Here is a 5919-nt window from a genome sequence, read left to right as displayed (position 1 = left end):
AGCTATGATTTATTAAACCTTTATGTTCTCTGACGTAAGAGCTTTATACTTTTGATTTTTTTTTTTAATAAATCAATATAAAAGATTCTCTTAAAAAAAAAAAAAAAAAACTAAGATCCAAACTAATCGGTGATCTTACCTTTCATCAAACTAAAAACTATAAAATAAAACATAAGATCCAAAATATTTGTGTATCTTTCTCACTTTTCTAAGCAACCAAATACAATATCAAATCCGAACAAAATATGAACAAAACTCAAATAAAGGAAAACCAGAAAACTATGAACAAAAAAGCTTAGCAGAAAGTCAAACAAAATCAAACGAAAAATATATATATGAAGATGCCGATCGAGTACCTCTTGATATATATCAGGGGCCAGGGGGGACTGGGGTAGAGCCGATCGCCAGTGAGAGAGATGGAGGCCGAGGATGAATTGAGGAACCCTTGAGAAAATGAGAGCACCATAACTGGGTCCCCCAACCTCAATCAATCAAGTCTTGTGTGTCTCCTTTTCCATTTGACCAAACATGCATGATTGAACAAATATAACGAAAATGCCACGGCTTTGGCCATTCTTGCACCTACAGAGAAAGCCGCTAGAGTTGCCAGAAAACAAGAACCATGAAGTTTCGACTCATGCACACCCATGTGTGTTGTGTGGCAGTGTGGGCTGAGGGTATATAATGCTTTTGCATGCAAAATACTTCTCACTGCACAGAGTATGTTAGCCCTGCAATTTTGCAGGCTAAAAGTCTTTTTTTTTTTAATATATTTAATACATTTTTAAAAAATAACATTTGAAAAATTTATGTTTTCAAATTACATTTAGGTAATACCATTTTAAAAGTCATTTTATTAAACACTTCATTAATTAAATTTTTAAAAATTGTATTTTCAATATGGACGTTTAAAATCTCTATCTTTTTAACTCGCGCGTTTTAAAATCACAACACTTTGAGCGGTCGGTTTATAACTTTATTATGCCCTTCTCCTAAAATCATTTGCATGCGTTGTTTTGTTGATCCGGACTGTCCACTTTTCACTAATTTATTAATTTCAAGAGGAATATTGCTACAATTCTTTTTTAAAAAAAATTAAAAAATTTGCTACATAAATGATGCATCAGTGACACATTTTTTCAAAATAATAAATTACGTTGTGACACATCATTTGAAAAAAAAATTTAAAAAACCAAAAAAAAAAAATAAAATTAGGAAGCGAAGCATTTCTCTTATTAAAACAGAGATTATAACCTTTAGCTTGGTCCAGATAGTCTTTATCTCTTGACCCTTTCTTTAATTTTTGAGGCATTATTTAAGGCCTTTGAGAGATGAGGAGATCGAGGTTAATTAAGAAATCAATCAGCATTTCATGAGTGTAGTGCATCTGCAAATATTGAGCTTCATTCTGAATTCTTTTTGTATTTTTATTTGGTCATATTTGGATTAATGTCCCTAACTCTTTCTTTTTTTGTTTGTTTGTTTGCAGCTTTGACTGAGTTAACATTATATTCCCTTTTTTCTCCTCAGGTGTGCAGATATTCTTTCATGCTCCTGTAGGGTACGTTCATTAACAGTTTTAATATAGTGGGTGGAAATTTAGAAAAATAGTGTGATGCAGAATTGTGAATACTATGCTGTTGGGGTTTCATCTACTGTTGACTTTTGTAAATAACATGTACCATATATTTTCAACAATCAGTTATGATATGATATGTAAATAATAGCGTCATGTAATAACTCTCTCTCAGTGTTTCTTTATTCTATATATTCAAGTTTATGCTCGAGTAACTGATTGTTGTAGATTCATATTTTGATTCTGCAATAATTATTTTAGTAAATTTCTTCCCGTTCTGTCATGGAGTTTCTAGATGCTTTTAAAGCAAGAGGTGCCGCAAAGAATTTCTTTTACGATGAGGATCATATTTGCAAGGAGTAAATTATCAGGATGACTAGAATAGTTTGAAACCAAACAATAAATGAATTAGAAAAAAGAAAACCAAACAACAAAATGTTATACACACTCATAGGCAGAAAAACAATATTGAACACAACAATCACAAAGAACTCTCAAGCACTGTACGATACAGCTCTCCCACTATCCATATTCACTACCTCTTGCCCAGGTTCTAAAATGCCTCAAATTGGATGAAAATAAGGCTGCAGACATGATTTGGTTGTGTCAGCATGCCACTTCAATGCGTTCCACCATTGTGAGCGTCCTTTTATTTCTTTTATGTTTTCTGCATTTTGGTCAGTAAGAGGCAGCTTTCTCACAAGATTGCACATGGACACATGAACCTGCTCTAGAAGCGGCCATGTCTCTTCTTCTCGGCAAAGAGTCGTTAATTTGGGAAGGCTCTCCAATTCCAATATTCGTAGGTTTGGAACAATAGGATCTGAAGTAATATTCATGGAATGATAACTAAAAAGCTCACCTAACTTATTACAGTACCGTACCTTGATTACTTCTAGATTTGGCAGGGCGTGAATGAAATAACCACATGAAAGAAGATATTTCATTTTAGAACACCACTCCACTTGTATTGATTTTAGTCTAAGAAATCTCAGCCCAAGATGGCCAAGCAGTTCTAAAATGCTTTCTCCGTAATTCAGGTCTCGAAGATAAAGTTCTTCTAGGTTTGGTAGTAGATCATAGTGGGTACATCCTCCTCGCCACAGACTGATGCTACAGCTCTCAATAGAAAGAGATTTTAAACTAGCAAAGCAGCCAACACTATTAATGATCAAGTTTTCTAGCATATCACTTAGTCCAAAACAATTACCAAGGTTGAGAGAGCTTGCATTACTCAACAATGGCCCAATCCATTCTTCTGAACACAGGTCAAGACTCCTGATAGACAACGCCTTTTTTTCATGTCTAATTGGTAAGAATCCCCCCTTTGAGTCGACCAAAAAGTAGAATTGTCTTAATCTATCTATCCAAGAAAGATCTTCATAGCTGAAATATGGGATTTTGTCTAATCTGATGTAGAGGACAAGTAATCGCTCGAGGCATTTTAGCTCTTCAAAACATGCAATTCCCTTTTGTACATCTCTCTTCATAAAGAAACAATAACCACTGTGCGTCATATCCAGAACCTCTAAACAAGACAATCGAGGTATAATTCCAGCTTCAATAGTTTTTAGAGAGTGAGTGGAGGATAGGTTCAGTTGCTTCAAGTTGCTCAAGTTTTCTATCCCTCTTGGCAATTCTTTAATACGAGTGGCAGAGAGGTCAAGTACTTGAAGTCTACAAAGCCCTTCCAGTGGGGGTAATTCTTCAAGATAATTGCAACCCCCTAAAAGAAGAGCACGGAGTTCACCAAGTTGATGTAGAGAAATAGGCATTGAACGGATGCTAGTTTCACTCAAATTTATGACCCTAAGTGCTTCAAATCCTTGCAAGAATCTATTAGGAACATTGCTAATGAGACGATTACCTTGTAGTAGCAAAGTGGAGGCCTCTGAACATTGTACCACACAATCTGGCTCAAGCCAATTCCTGAACAAACAAGAGATTTACATCCATCCTCAAATGATGACGCAATCCATATAGCAACATCACGAACAACGTCATGCATCTTTACAGTGTCGTCATGAGCACCATCTTCCAACAAACAGGAATCCTTCAAATTTTCAATCAAATTAATTACTCTATTGAATGAGTCCTCATAGTTTTCTTTGTCATCTAGCAAACTTTCTGCCAACCAGCACTGTGCGAGTTCACTTATTGCAATTGAGAAGTCCTCAGGAAACAAAGAGCAATACAAGAAACAATATTTTATTTTATTACCTTCTAATGAGTCGTAACTCCATTTCAATGGCTTATAGATCTTATCCGCAATGTGTGGTGGACAAGACACTGATCTTTGCAATTCATTTAAGGCATGCTTCCATAGTTCGACCTTTTTCTTTTCTCTCATAGCAGCTCCCATGGTGACAAGGGCCAAAGGCAATCCACAACATTCTCTAGCAATTGCTTTTGCAAATGGTGAAATGTGTTCCAAACTCGCCACATGTCCTGCATTTTTACTAAACAATTGCCAAGATTCATCATCATTTAAAACAGCCACTTTAACTTGTCTATCGGTCATCATGTTCCTACAAACGTCCAAAAATCGAGTTGTCAATATGATCTTTGAACCCTTGTGATCTTCAGGCCAAGGGACACCCAAATAGTCCAAATCAATTTTCTCCCATACATCATCTAGAATGAGCAGAAATTTTTCCACCTTCTCAAGTTTTTCATAAAGTCGATTAGTCAATCTCTCTGTACTTTCTCCCATTATTGGTGGCAAATTCAATCTCTGAGCTATTTCTTTTTGGACTTTTTTCATGTCCAAATTTTTGGAAATAGCAACCCATATGATGATGCCAAAAGGCTGCATTGAAGAGATACTCTTGAGCTTATTGTTCAAGTTTATTACCAAAGTAGTCTTGCCTACCCCTCCCATTCCCCAAATACCGATCCTCTGGACTTCATCATCAGACAATAAAGCCATAATTTCGCCTAAAGTCTTTGATGGTGTTGTTTGATCTTGAATTGTAGGTCCAGGAATGCGCTCCACCGCTTTGGGCATTAGATGATTGACAGCCACAGCACCGGAATGTGACCTCCCATCTTCTAGGAGCCCTTGTATATCTTTGAGATTTTCTGTCACTTCCCTGCTTATTCTATACCATTTACTGCAATTTAAGGACAGTTGAGAGAGCCTTACTGCTTGAATCTGGTTGACTTTAAGCTGCAGCTCTTCAACCTTCTTAAGCCACTCTATGACTTGAGTTCTCACTACTATTTCTTCTTGCTTGGCTAATTCCGTTTCATTTTTGACTCCATCTCTCAGAGCAAGGAGGCGTTCCATCTTCTTTTTCAAAACATCGAGGTTTGATTGGAATTTGATAATGTTCTTCATCTTGGAATAGATATAGAGCGACAGAGAACCCGGCCAACTGCTACCACCACTTCACTAACAACCGCACCCACCATTTCCATGGCTACTGTTTTGCCAAAAATCACAGACAAAGAATTGTAGAAGAACACAAAGTGTTAGATAAAATTAAAAAAAAAAAAAAAATTAATTAATTGTAGGGAAATATTATATTTACTATCAAGAAAACAATGAAAACAAAGAGAAAAAACTAATTCTCTTATTCAATCAATGAATTGTGATTACATTGACCTGTTTATATACAAGATGATTAAGCTAACAAATCAGCAACTAACCTAACTGCTGTGATACACACGTGTATGAATATTAACTAACCAGCTGTTTATCTAAAACTGTAAAACTAACTAATAAATAGATTAGTTTAATACAGTTTGATACCCCCCCTCAAGTGGAATGTTCAGCAGGATGGAAAATATTGATGACATTCAACTTGGACAACATAGAATGAAAATCTGTGCGAGAGAGAGGCTTGGTGAGTAAGTCAGCCAGCTGATGCTTGGACTGAACATGCAGTGTGCGAATCAAACCAGTAGCAAGTTTTTCTCTCACAATGTGACAATCAATTTCGATGTGCTTGGTGCGTTCATGAAAAACAGGATTGGCAGCAATATGAATAGCTGCTTGACTATCACAAAAAACCAAAGCTGGTTGATGAAGTTGAAGCTGCAAATCTTTCAGTAAAGCATGTAACCAAGTAAGCTCACAAGTGACAGCAGCCATGGATCGATACTCTGCTTCAGCAGAGGATCTTGAGACCGTATGTTGCTTCTTGGATTTTCAAGAGATTAGAGAATCTCCTAGAAAAATACAAAACCCTGTGACTGATCTGCGACTATCAGGACATCCGGCCCAATCAGAATCACAAAATGCCTTCAAATGTAATTCTGAAGAAGCTGAGAAGAAAATGCCCTGTCCAGGAGAAGATTTAAGGTACCTAAGGACCTTGTGTGCAGCATCAAGATGAGGC

The 5919-nt window shown here is 36.4% G+C and overlaps 1 pseudogene; it reads right to left on the bottom strand.

Moving 5' to 3' along the window:
• Positions 1 to 2042: 2042 nt before the first annotated feature.
• LOC132173918 (disease resistance protein At4g27190-like) lies at positions 2043 to 4996 on the bottom strand (annotated as a pseudogene).
• Positions 4997 to 5919: the final 923 nt, after the last annotated feature.

The sequence above is a fragment of the Corylus avellana genome, chromosome ca3, assembly GCF_901000735.1.
Source record: "Corylus avellana chromosome ca3, CavTom2PMs-1.0".
Lineage (NCBI taxonomy): Eukaryota > Viridiplantae > Streptophyta > Magnoliopsida > Fagales > Betulaceae > Corylus > Corylus avellana.
Note: the sequence above shows the minus strand (reverse complement) of the source record. Positions and strands in the feature narration are given on the sequence as shown.